Genomic DNA, 14,287 nt, shown 5'->3' with positions numbered 1-14,287 from the left:
ACTCTCGACGACACTGTGGACAACATTGACCCCATCAATCACTCTAGATCTTGCGATGAAACATCATTCTTCGAAGTTTTGGACGAAGTGAACAGCTTAGTTACCCAACCTAACAAACTTGTTGTTGCAAACCGACGAGTGCAAATCCTACCAAACCGACAGACTAGATCCACTTCCCACTCTACGCCTGCTGCTCCAGTCGATAACTCGAGGCAGTCATCTATCCACAAGTCTCCGTCCCACGCCCGGGTACTTGTTAATGAACGCAAAGTCCCTAATCAGCCCATCGTACCTAATAATGAAAACCACTCCGGTAGTAATGGTATCCGGCCAAGTACGGGAACGTTGACATCGCCAAAGTTGGCCAGACTATAACTGACACAGTGGCTTTTTACGTGACACCCTTTACTCCAGACCAAAAAGAAGAAAATATAAAACAGCATGTTCACAACATCGCAAATGTGGACTCCTCGTTCGTGAATGTAGTAAAACTGGTTCCGCGTGGAAAAAGCCTCGAGGATTTATCATTCGTTTCATTCAAAGTAACCGTCAGCAATGCCGTGTCCGACGTGGTCGGTGATCCTTGGTATTGGCCCGAGGGAGTTACTGTCCGTGTGTTCAATCACAATAAAAAAAAACAGCTCTGCTCTGCCACATCCGAACTTGCCTTAGAAACCTTGTCAACAAGCTTCATCAACATCTTGCACTGAGGGCAATCCGGGACGCATGCGAACAGGTTCTATAGGTAGCCCTTATCCTTTCGGCACAGTCGAGCCAAATCTCATCAGTTCCAGCTGCAGTCGTCCCGGTCCTGTGTTCGATTCCGGAGAGGGGGCTGCCCAACCTTTTCAGTCGGGCAAGTACACTTACAATACGAACTCGACGCTTTCTGACCAATCCTCGGCATCCAGCAACTTACTGCGAAAAGATCGCTGGCATCGACGCACACAATTCAATGGAATTCAGCATTCGCCGGGACGCATATCAAAAAGCACTACGGAAGCCCCTTCTACGCCCAGAACAGTCGCGACCGTTCAACCGACCACTTTGTCGCAACCAAATAAATCCAGTTCCAGCCGTCGCAGTCGTCCCGGTCCTGTGTCTGTGGCTACAGAACGGGGCTTCCAGCCTGCTATGCCAGGCAAGTACATATCGTTCGCCCAATCATCGCTTCCTGATACTCGACCCGTTTTCAGCTGCACCTCCGTCGACAGTTCCACACTCGCCAATGAACCTGCGAGCGGAACGCCAGAGTCTTATCGCCTAGCCTCTTGGATTTCTGCCAGCAGCCACCACTGCAACTGCAACGGAGTCTCCATCCTGTCCATCTACTACCAGAATGTTAGAGGACTACGCACTAAAACGAACGATCTCAAACTTGCTTTATCGAGTTGTGACTATGACGTGGTCGTGCTCACCGAAACATGGCTTCGCCCGGATATATGCGACGTCGAGCTGACGTCAGATTACTCAGTGTTTCGTTGCGATCGTAATGAGTCCACTAGCGATCTTCAGAGGGGCGGTGGAGTGCTTATCGCAGTTAGAGCCAGTATTTGCTGCAGTGCAGTCTCCTTGGTGAATTGTGAGCAAATAGAGCAAGTTGCTATATGCTTAGTGCTTCCACATCGATCCATATACGTCGTCGGTATCTACTTACGACCTAACTCTGATCCAAGATTATATTCCACTCACGCTTCGGCCGTTCAGAGCATTTGTGATCGATCATCTGAAAATGATATCGTTCTACTATTGGGCGACTATAACCTCCCTTTTTTGCGTTGGCATTTTGACGAAGATATCAATGGACTTTTGCCGGTAAACGCATCTAGTGAACATGAAGTTACAATTACGGAATCCATTCTTTCTTGTGGTTTGGTACAAGTGAACTCTCTCACAAATTGCAATGGTAGGCTCCTTGATTTGGCGTTCGTTGATTCACCGGACGATCTCGAGATTTTCGCACTTCCACTTCCTCTCCTGAATATCGACGTTCATCACGTACCATTCGTCTCGCAAGTAGATACCCATTGCTGCATTTACGATCAGGTAGATTTGCATCCCGCAGCTTTCGATTTTGACTTTCGGAGGTGTGATTTCTCATCTCTGAATGTTGAACTCTCGTCAGTAAACTGGCAGAATTATTTCCAAGGTGACTCTGTCGATGAGAACGTACTGCTGTTCTATGATAAATTACTCGAAATCTTGCACGCTAATGTTCCCCGTCGTCGCCGTGCTATCAGCTCTACCTACAGGAAGTCTTGGTGAAATGCCGAGCTGCGTAACCTGCGAAACAGACTCCGCAAAGCCCGCAAACATTTCTTCGAATCTAAAACAGATTCAAATAGAAATCTTCTACGGCAAGCTGAAGTCAGCTATAAGGAACGTCTTGTCTCTGCCCACTACGATTATGTGATCAGGTCACAGTCATCACTGAAGAAAAATCCTTCGACATTTTGGAAATTTGTAAAACTACAACGAACCAATAATCGTGTGCCCAACAACGTAAGCTACAACTCATCTACGGCTACCTCTGCCGAAGAAGCAGCAAATCTGTTTTCAAACTACTTTCAAAGTGTGTTCAGCTCTACCTCGCTTCAAATCCATCAAAGTAGTTTCCAAGATGTGCCTTTCTATAATGTTCATCTGCCCCTCATCGATTTCTCTAGGGCAGAAGTGCGGAATGTATTAGAAGATCTTGACGTGTCAAAAGGAGCAGGAGTCGATGGTTTACCACCACTTTTATTCAAAAACTGTGTTACATCTCTAGTGGAGCCTTTGACACTACTGTTTAATCGATCCGTGCAAGAGAAAACGTTTCCGGCTATGTGGAAAACTGCTTCTATGATCCCCATTCATAAAGCTGGAAGCTTGCAACGAGTCGAGAACTACCGCGGCATCTCGATACTCTGTTGCGTAGGAAAAGTTCTAGAATCCCTTATTCATAAAGTTTTACTGGCTGCAGCAACACCGTCGATTTCTGAATACCAGCATGGATTTGTTCCTCGTCGCTCCACAACATCCAACTTGATGTTCTACACAAGCAGCTTGTTCCAGGAAATGGAACGTCGGAATCAAGTCGATTCTATTTATGTCGACTTCTCGAAGGCCTTTGACACTGTACCGCATGCCTTCGCAGTGGAGAAGCTGAAGTACATGGGCTTTCCAAACTGGATCACGGACTGGTTACTATCTTATCTGACAGGCCGGAAGGCGTTCGTACAACTCAACTCTGCACGATCGGAATTATTTGAAATAGCGTCCGGTGTTCCACAGGGAAGCGTACTGGGTCCTCTTATCTTTGTTCTCTTTATAAATGATCTATGCCCCCGATTGTCATCCGGGAAGCTATTATATGCAGACGACCTAAAAATATTCAGAGTAATCAAGTCAACACTGGATTGTACTGCGCTACAAACGGATATTAACATCACTTCGCAATGGTGCTCCGATAATGGTATGCATTTGAACATCACTAAATGCGAGGTAATCACGTTCACCCGTGGTATGTCGCCGATCAATCACGTCTACTCAATTAACACAACTCCTCTAGAACGTGTTCAGTCCATCCGCGATCTGGGCGTTGTCAGTGACTCCAAGCTGACGTTCAACGAACATATCGCCACCATAACAGCCAAAGCGTTTTCTGTTCTCGGATTCATCCGCCGAAACGCATCGCAGTTTACCGACATCTATGCCCTGAAAGCGCTTTTCTGTACGTTAGTGCGCAGTACTCTGGAATATGCCTCGCCGATCTGGTCACCCTATCACGTTGCTCAAGTGATCAGCATTGAACGTGTACAGAGGCAATTCGTGCGCTTCGCCCTCCGTAACCTTCCCTGGAACGACCCGGCTAATCTCCCTGATTATGCGGCTCGCTGCCAACTTATAGACCTTCAGTCACTATCAGCACGAAGAACCCAGACACAACGGCTGTTCATATTCGACCTTTTGAAAAACAACATCGATTGTCCAGACCTACTTGAAAAAGTTTCGTTTTACGTTCCTCAACGTCAACTTAGACAATTGCCTTTAATTATCGTTCCTAGACATAGAACAAGTTATGGGTTCAACAGCCCATTCAGCAGCTGCCTAAGGGCGTTCAACAATGTTAGTAGCAGTTTCGACTTTAATATGGCTAAAAATGATTTTAAAAACCGAATAATGAACGTAGTTTAAGTTTAAGATCTGTGCGACTAGGCGTTAGGGTTAACTAGGTTAGTTAAGCCTGGTGCACGTGTCTCGTAGTTCCCATTGCGACCTTCAGCCTCTGCCCAGGAACTCCGATCCCTACCTTCACGAGGTACTAGCTGAGATGCGAGCAACCCTTGGAAAGATCGGGTAACCAACCCCGGTGGGACCTTGGGTCGTATGCAAACAGGGAAGGGGGACTAGTGTAGCGTCTGTTCTCCATGTTAGGAGCGGCCCACAACAGCGTCTGTATTCCAGGTTAGGAACGGCTGAGATACCGTCCTTCAGGCAGGTTGAGGACTCTAAGAAGCAACCTGTGCCAACCCGTGTTTTCCCGGGAAAAGGAAAACTACCAATAATGCAATTGAGAAATCGGAGAATTATAGTAATGCGATCGCCTGAGGAGGGCCCCCGGACTGGAGCTGGTCCTGGAACGGGCGTACATGCGAGCGGCCAGCGGCTAGAGGAATTGGTGCAAGAGCGGACCCCTAGTCATCGGGCTCAGCCCGTAAACCGAACGCTAAACAGAACCCGCAGCACAAGAAATCACAATGGCAATGCTGCACCTGCAAATGATGCTGCGATTGGACGACGTCAGTCGCTCACATTGACAGGCCGCCAACGGCAACGAATCATGTGGACGAGAGAGATGAATGAATTCGTGATTCGTTGCTATTATGTCTGCACAAGATTGGAGACGGACATGTCCGGCAGACCAAGAATGCTGGAAATGTTCAACGAGCAGTTCCCACGATTTGCCGGCCAACTAGATCGGAATAAGCTCTACACACGGAGACGAGCGATTTTATCACACAACATGCTGTCCCCGGCTGAAATAGAGGCCATCAAGTTGGAAGTGCAACGAGAACTGCGTAGAGAGAGTGGAAGATCGAGCGATATGTCGAGAAGGAGCTCTGCTAGGCTGAGTGCATCGTTCGCTAGTGAAAGGCGCGAATCTATTGCACCACCACCGGATCCAGTGGATGAGCCTAGAGGACAAGAGCCGGCAGAGGATCAACAACGAGGTCAATTAAAGAACGAATTGGCTTTCCACATGGATGCAGCAGTGACCCAGTTTTACGGAACGGACCCCTTAACCCGACACAAGATTCCGAAGTTGCAGTATTCCCACCGACTAACGAGTGCCGTCCAAGTACTCGACCAGGAAGTACTACCTGTGTACCTGGAAGTGGTAGAGAATCTAGAGGAGCTGCAATTTATCGTTTATTGTGGAACTGTAGCTGTTGTACGGACGTTAGGAATGCGCACCTTTCACCAAGACGATAGACAGAACCGCGTACTCTCCAAAAAACCGAAACCTGCTTGGATGAGACGCCTGGAAGGTTGTATCCAAACGCTCCGAGTAAAAATCGGTCGACTAACGCAGTACAAGAGGGGAAGTCGATCGCGAAAGCTGATTCGTGGAGTTGCTGAAATTGTGAAGCCGGCAGAGCTCTCTGATCTTAATGAAAACCGCATCATTGAGATCCTCGACACCCACGTACAACGGTTGAGTGCTCTATCAAAAAGGTTAAGACGTTATACGGAATGTACGAAAAGGCATGCGGATAATCGTATGTTCAGTATGAACGAAAGGGAGTTCTACAGCCGCATCAAAAAGAAACGCAATAATTACGATGGTGGTCTTCCTGAGATTGACGAAGTTACCCAGTTTTGGTCAGGCTTATGGGAGAACCCTATTCAACACCGAAGTAACAGGATGTGGCTGGCAGAAGAAGAGGAATATGGAAACGGACTTGAAGCAATGCCTGCCGTTATGGTAACCGCCCATGATATCAACGAAGCCATTCGATATTCCAGGAATTGGGCTGCGCCAGGACCAGATTTCGTGCACAATTTCTGGTACAAAAAGTTTTCTTCAACTCATGGGCGAATGGCAGAGTGCTTCAATAAGGTATTAGAAAATCCCCAAGCAACACCGGAGTTCGTGACCAGGGGAATTACTCATCTGATGCCAAAGGATCAAGACACAGCGAATGCGGCGAAGTACAGGCCAATAACATGTCTAACGAGCCTGTACAAGCTACTTACGTCGGTGATTAATAAAAAGATACAAAACCATTGCGAAGTTAACGAAATATTAACAGAAGAACAGAAAGGCTGTAAACAGAACACGCGGGGCTGCAAAGATCAAGTCGTTATCGATGCAGTCATCGTCGGACAAGCAAGCCGAAACAGAAGGAACCTGAGTATGGCGTACATTGACTATAAAAAAGCATACGACTCAGTACCGCATACGTACCTGATAAAGGTACTAAAAATGTACAAGATACATGATGGCGTCATCAGGTTTATGGAACACGCAATGGTAAACTGGAGCACCTCGCTTAGTATCACCGACGGAACAACTATGTTGAGATCCAGAACTCTCAATATTCGCAGGGGAATATTCCAAGGTGACACATTCAGTCCTTTGTGGTTTTGCCTTGCGATGAACCCCTTGAGCAGAGCACTCAACCGAAGCAGCCATGGCTACCATATCAACAGAACAACGACAATAAACCATACCTTCTATATGGACGACTTGAAACTGTTTGCGGAATCAACAGAAGCGCTACATAGTCTTCTACAGTGTGTTAGCGACTTTAGTTCCGATGTGCGGATGGAACTCGGAATCGAAAAGTGTAAGGCAGTACAGCTCCACCGTGGACGATTGGTGGAGACTGAAGGATTCCGCATTAACGAGAGTGAAGTGATTCAAGATTTGGTGGAAGGCGAATCCTATAAGTACCTGGGATTTCTGCAATTGAAAGGGATTTGTCACACAAAAATCAAGAAGGAACTCCAGGAACAATTCTTGATCAGAATCAACCAGGTTTTGAAAACAAACCTCTGCGGCGGCAAAAAAATCAAAGCCGTCAATACGTTTGCCGTTCCTTTACTCACGTACAGTTTCGGGGTGCTGAAGTGGACGAAAACCGATTTAGAAACAATAGAAAGAGCAATGAGAGTGACGTTCACAAAGCACCGTATGCACCATCCAAAGTCGTCCATAGAAAGATTCACCTTGCCACGTGTTGAAGGAGGAAGAGGTGTCACTGACATTAGAGCGCTTTGCAGTTCCCAGATCCAGCAGTTGCGGAGTTACTTCGTGGAAAGTCAGACCCGTCACGATATCTATCGCGCTGTCTGTGAAGCGGACCGTGGATTCAGTGCCCTGCATCTGGCGCAGGAGCAGTACGAACTTAGCTGCAATTTGCAGACCATAGAAGAAAAAACAACATCATGGAAGCAAAAGGAACTTCATGGGACACACCCCCATCGTTTAGAGCAAGCGCATATCGACAAAGTATTATCGAACACGTGGCTGGTGCGAGGTGAACTCTTTTCTGAAACAGAAGGGTTTATGGTAGCCATCCAGGACCGGATAATAGCGACCAAAAACTACCGGAAGTACATCTTGCACGAAAACGTTGTTGACTGTTGCAGAAAGTGCAATAAAGTAGGAGAGACGATAGAACACGTCATAGCCGGCTGTGGAGCGCTAGCCGAATCAGCTTATCTCAATCGTCACAACTCGGTTGCCAAGATTGTTCATCAACAGCTAGCATCAAAACGCAACTTGGTAAATCAGTTGGTACCCTACTACAAGTATATTCCGGATCCGGTTTTGGAAAATAGCTGCTACAAGTTGTACTGGGATCGCGAGATTATTACGGATGTCCGAATACCAGCTAATCGCCCTGATATTGTGGTCTACGATAAAAATAAGAAAGAAGTGCTGATAATAGACATTGCAGTACCGTTAGACCACAATCTACAATCTACGTTTGCTGCCAAGATAACCAAGTATCACGACTTGGCAGAAGAACTAAAACAAATGTGGCATTTGAAAGGCATCCGTATTATACCAGTAGTGATCTCTGCTACTGGTTTAGTTCCACACTCTCTCACGCAGTCATTGGAGGAGCTGCAAGTAACAGAGCAGCTTGCGGTTATGCAGAAAGCGGTGATTCTTGGAACGTGTAACATAGTGCGACGGTTCCTGAATCACCATAATTAGAACACGATGATTGTGCAGACACTATTATAAAGAGAAAAAAAGAAAAAAAAAAGATACCACAGAGCCTAATCCCCCTTTGGCATTTAAGAAGCCCGGGGGTAGGTGAATATTCCAGCTCAATGCTGAGAAGTGCCATAACTCTATATAATAATAATAAAAGATCATATGACGACATTTTTAGATCGGGCGTGAACTGGAAACACACACCTGGTCTTGGCTCCGAGAACGGGTGTCGAAAGTGGCTAAGTGAGGGGGTGCGAGCGAGTCAGAGCGCTATATCTCTCCCGGGGAAGGCCTCCCGGGTCATGGAGGCCTTGCCAACCCGCTGTCTCCCGGGCAAAGGAGATACACCCAGACAATGGAGCTAAGGTCAAGACGAATACTACGAATGCGATCACCCGAGGAGGGTCCCCGAACTGGAGCTGGTCCTGGAACGGGCGTAAGAGCGAGCGGCCAGCGGCTGGAGGGCGATGTGCAAGAGCGGGCCACCAGCCGGGTTCAACCCGAAGAGCTACCGCCACACGGAAACAGCAGCCATCGACATCACCAACGAAACGCTGCGCCTACGAGGCGTGTTGCGACTGTCAGACGACAGTCGTCCACACTTGTGGGTACTACTAGGCGACGGATCATGTGGACACACGAAATGAACGAATTCGTGATCCGCGCCTATTACATCTGCACTGCTTTGGAGACGGACATGAGCGGTCGCCCTCGAATACTCGCAATGTTCGAGGAAGCGTATCCAGAGTTCGTCGGGAGGCTTGACCAAAACGCGATGAACGCGAGGCGTAGAGCGATTGTACGCAACAATATGCTCTCCCAAACGCAAGTCGACGAGATCAAGCAGCAGGTGCAGAGAGAACTAAGCTCCAGAACAAGCAGAGCAAGCGATGTGTCGAGACGAAGTTCAGTACGGCTGAGCAATTCATTCGCGAGTGGGGCACGCGAATCAGCACCAGTGGAGGCCACAGTACAACAACCCTCTGAGCCGGAAGATCCACAGTCAGATCAACAACTACTACGCGATCTGGTCTTCCATTACGACGAGGCGATCTCACAGTTCCGCGACACGGACCCTTTGTCGCGCCCCAGGATCCCGAAGTTGCAGCATTCCCGCAGGCTGACAAGTGCAGTAAAGCTCATGAACGAGCACGTTCTTCCGCTGCACTTGGTTGATGCTGAGAACATGGAGGAGCTGCAACTGAAAGTTTACTGTGCTGCTGTGGCGACCGCCAAAAGTTTAGGATACCGTATTAGGCCAAGAGGCGGACTGCTCCAACATCTCCGTGAAAGGCGTGAGCCTCCATGGCGAAGGAGATTGGAGAAACGGATCCTAAACAAGCGCGCCGCAATTGGAAGACTGATGGCGTACAAAAGAGGCAGCAGATCGGTGAAATTATGTCGCCAAGTTGCTGTGATCGTGCGGCCTACTGAACTTCGCCAGCTGGGAGCTCACCAGCTGACGGAAAAACTCGACACACTGGTACAGCAATTGAGCGTCCTTACAAAACGGCTGAAACGTTACTCTGACTCTGCAAAGCGCCAGGAACAAAATCGGATGTTCAGAGATAACGAGAAAGCGTTCTACGACCACATTAGCGACGAGAAGCCCGACTACCGCGAAGGTTTGCCAGATATTAGCGATGTGACGAACTTCTGGGCTGGTATTTGGGAGACCCCAGTAGAACATCGCGACGGGCAAATGTGGTTAAGACGGGAGGAGGAGAGTTGTGGTGAAATTGGAGAGATGCCAGCTATCATCGTCGGAGAGAACGATGTCCGCGAAGCCTCGCGGTGCCTGAGGAACTGGGCAGCACCGGGCCCCGATGGTGTCCAGAACTTTTGGCACAAGAAGCTGACCGTCGCACATCCAAAGACAGCTGAGTGCTTCAACAAGGTGCTACGTGACCCACACAACCTTCCTGAATTCGCCACCCGTGGCGTCACCTTCCTCCTCCCGAAAGACAGCAACACATTGAACCCATCAAAGTACAGACCGATAACGTGCCTATCGAGTCTGTACAAAATACTGAGCAGCATAATTACCGCCAAAGTTTCTGCTCACTGCGAACAGCATCACATCATCGCAGAAGAGCAGAAAGGATGCAGGAAAAATACGCATGGCTGCAAAGACCAGGCCATCATCGACGCAGCCATAGTCGGCCAGGCGGTATATAACCAGCGGAACCTAAGTATGGCCTACATCGATTACAGGAAGGCTTATGACTCCATACCTCACTCGTTTCTCGTCCGGGTATTGGAGCTCTATAAAATTGATCCCGTCGTCGTTAGGTTCCTGCAGCATGCGATGAGGCAGTGGAGTACGTCTCTGCACCTCAGTGATGGGGAAAATGTGTTGCAGTCTAGAACGCTGCAGATAAAGAGGGGGATATTCCAAGGCGACTCTTTCAGCCCGCTTTGGTTTTGTCTGGCACTGAACCCCCTCAGTAGGACGCTCAATAGAAACGGTCATGGCTATAAAATAAGGTATGGCGACGGCGCCCACGAAGAAGTGACCCATACCTTCTACATGGATGATCTCAAGGTCTACGCTGATTCACGTCAGCGTCTAGGTGTAGCTATCCGGGTTGTCGAAGACATAAGCAGGGACATCTGCATGGAGTTCGGCCTCGACAAGTGCCGCTGTGTCCATCTGCTGAAAGGGCAGCTTACCGAATCCGGAGGTTACGAGGTCTATGACGGCGAGTTCATAAGAGACATGGTTCGTGGCGAATCCTATAAATATCTTGGATTCCGACAGCTCACCGGGATTCGCCACTCCGACATCAAGACGGAGCTGCGAGACAAGTTCTTGAGTCGAGTGAACTGTGTCCTGAGGACTTTCCTCAACGCGGGGAACAAGGTACGCGCGATCAACACATTCGCGGTTCCCCTGCTGACCTTCAGTTTTGGTGTAGTCAAATGGAGCAAAACTGACCTAGAGGACCTTGAGAGGAGGATGAGGAAAGCATTTAAAGAGGCCGGAATGCACCATCCTCAATCGGCACTGGAGAGAGTTTCACTGCCACGCAAAGAAGGGGGACTTGGAATAGTCGACATATCTGCACTGTGTGTTGCCCAGGTACGACAACTGCGCGAGTACTTCGCAGAACGCGCCAACCAAAACGCGCTATACCGGGCTGTCTGCGCCGCCGACAGAGGATACAGCGCTCTGCACTTGGCGCAAGCGGAGTACCAACTCAACTGCAATCTGCAGACAGTGGAGGAGAAGATTGCAGCTTGGAAGCAGAAGGCAGTGCATGGTGCCCACCCCCATCAACTGGACCGGCCACACGTCGACAAGGCCGCATCTAATCTGTGGCTAACGCGTGGTGAACTCTCTTCAGTAGTAGAAGCCGACATGATAGCCATCCAGGACAGGATAATGCCGACGAGAAACTGTAGGCGGTACGTCTGGCATCAAGACGTTGATGACATTTGCCGGATGTGCCATCAACCAGGTGAAAACATAGAGCACATTATGGGAGGCTGTCCCGTTTTGGCCAACGCAGCCTACACCGAGCGCCACAACAACGTGGCCCGTATTGTTCATCGACAACTGGCGCTCCAATGTGCTCTACTGGAAGACAACGTACCAAACTACCGGTACCTGCCTGCACCTGTCCTGGAAAATGACCGTTTCAAGCTGTACTGGGATCGCACTGTTCTGACCGACCTCTCGATCCACCACAACCGCCCAGATATAATGGTTTACGACAAGAGCGACCGCAAAGTCACCATCATCGATGTCGCTATTCCACTGAACCAGAATCTGGAGGAGACCCACGGTCGCAAAATCTGCAAGTACCGACCATTGGCCGTGGAGCTCAAGGAACTGTGGGGGCTAAGGGAGGTCCCAAGAATTGTTCCAGTCGTTCTCTCTGGAACTGGAATTGTCCCGAAGACACTTCTGGAAGCGCTAAAGGTGTTGAATATGGAGAAGGAATTGGCCGGCATCCAAAAGTCGGTCATCCTTAGCACCTGCGCGATTGTCCGACAATTTCTCGGTCAGGACTGAAACAGCACGAGCATGCAGATACGTGCATTCCGCAGAGCCTAGTCCCCCTTTGGCATTCAGAAGCCCGGGGGCAGGTGAAAATTCTGGCTAGGTTCGCCTAGTTAAGAAGTGAGATAAGTCTACAAAATTATAATAATAATAAGTGTTTTGTATATTTAAGATGGTTTCAACACGCTGTTTGACCAAAGTCATAGATAATCTACGAAAATTTTAAGTTTTATAATTCATACAGGTTATGAATACTGTGAATAATGAGGATGAAATCGATATCATATTAAGTTCGCTGATTTAACTGATTATGTAGGAGCCAACACGAGAAGGATTTGTAGTATTTTTAGCGCAACACATGCTACTCATCTTTTACCTAGTTGAAAAAATTAAAAAGTTACAACACTTATACCAAGCCATTCTCCATAAAATACATACCAGATTGTAAAACGATGTTTTTCTAACCTTTTCAGTGTGGAAAAAATACTTGAATCCGGGAAATTTGAAGGAAAATTCGGATTTTAACGTAGTATTACGTCTTTCGGGAACATATTGGGGTACAAATTGAAAATCGAAAATCGAGCACATCGTGAAATTTGTCCAATTTCAAACGCTTCTTGCTCAGTCATTCCATAATGGATTGATGAGATTGTTGCGTCAATCAATTTCGGCACTCCATAACATTTTTTACATTGAATAAAATAATATATGTCATAAAACTAACTATCGAACAATTGAAATATCTCAATCCTTATCCTAACGGAAATACCCACTTCTGATTGGTCTAAATTGACGACACATACGGCGGCTCATGTACTTACAATTATTGGTCAGTTATTTCCTGATAGATTTACTAGCTATTTGCATTAATCGATCTGAGCACTCCATCACATTTCATTACAATGAATAAAATAATATGTTATGTTAAACTAACTAGCGTTAGATCGCCAAATGACGATTTTATGCAAAGTTAAATCAGCTCATGCGACATGTACATTAGAGCTCAGAACCTCAAAAGTGATGGTGTTTGTTTATTTTACGCACTGAAAAGCAAGATTCGGTCGTGATTATTCATTTTATTTCAATGTAGATTCATTTCAGCCATTGAATGTCATCAGTATATGGTAAGAAAGTTAGGGCTTTGTATATTTACGATGTATATATACGCGATTTGACCAAAGTCATAGATAATCTTCGAAAATTTTAAGTTTGATAATGCATACCGCTTATTGATACTATGGATAATTGCGATGAAATCGATATCATATCAAATTGGCTGATATCTTTGATTATGTAGGGGCCGATACGAGAAGGATTTGCAGTATTTTTAGCGCGAAACACCCTATTCATCGTTTACTTCGTTGAAAAAAAATGAAGTTACAATACTTATAACAAGCCATTTCTTGTAATGTACATAGCACATTATAAAATGATGATTTTTTAACCTTTTCAGCGTGGAAATAATAAATGAAACCGTGAAATTTGAAGATAAATTCGGATTTTTCTAGAAAATTTAAACGAATTTCATACCAACGTAAATTCGTCAATTGGCGATCTAACGCAAAACGTAAACGATCGGTGAGACATCTGGATTTTGTTTTTGAACTAAGAAAATGATGCTAATGTAACCTAAAACTCAAAAACAAATCACCTATATTTTACTTCCGGGCTTTCCAAGGTAGTTCTCACATGCAGGAATCGTGCATTTTTCTATTTGTGTTTGATTGTGCTCTCGAATTTCCTTCTTTAATTCAACCATTGTCAACATTTTTATAGTTTTCACTACTGAAAGAGGTAAATAAATAACATGTTATATATATAAAATTGCGCAGAATTAAATTTCTTACAAATTCATCGCAATCAAATAATCTTTTATGATTATAACATTGTAATTTATGGAAAGAACTACAAACCTTCCATAAGCTCACATGGCAAAATTTAAAACCATCATCACTTTCACCGCAGCGCCGCCTAGATGTAGATTTGTACGTTAGATCGCCAATTGAGCGTGTATTCGCGTTGATTGTGGAATAATATCGACGTCTGGTGGCGACTTCCAATTAGGG

The sequence above is a fragment of the Toxorhynchites rutilus genome, chromosome 2 (assembly GCF_029784135.1).
Source record: "Toxorhynchites rutilus septentrionalis strain SRP chromosome 2, ASM2978413v1, whole genome shotgun sequence".
NCBI lineage: Eukaryota > Metazoa > Arthropoda > Insecta > Diptera > Culicidae > Toxorhynchites > Toxorhynchites rutilus.
Note: the sequence above shows the minus strand (reverse complement) of the source record.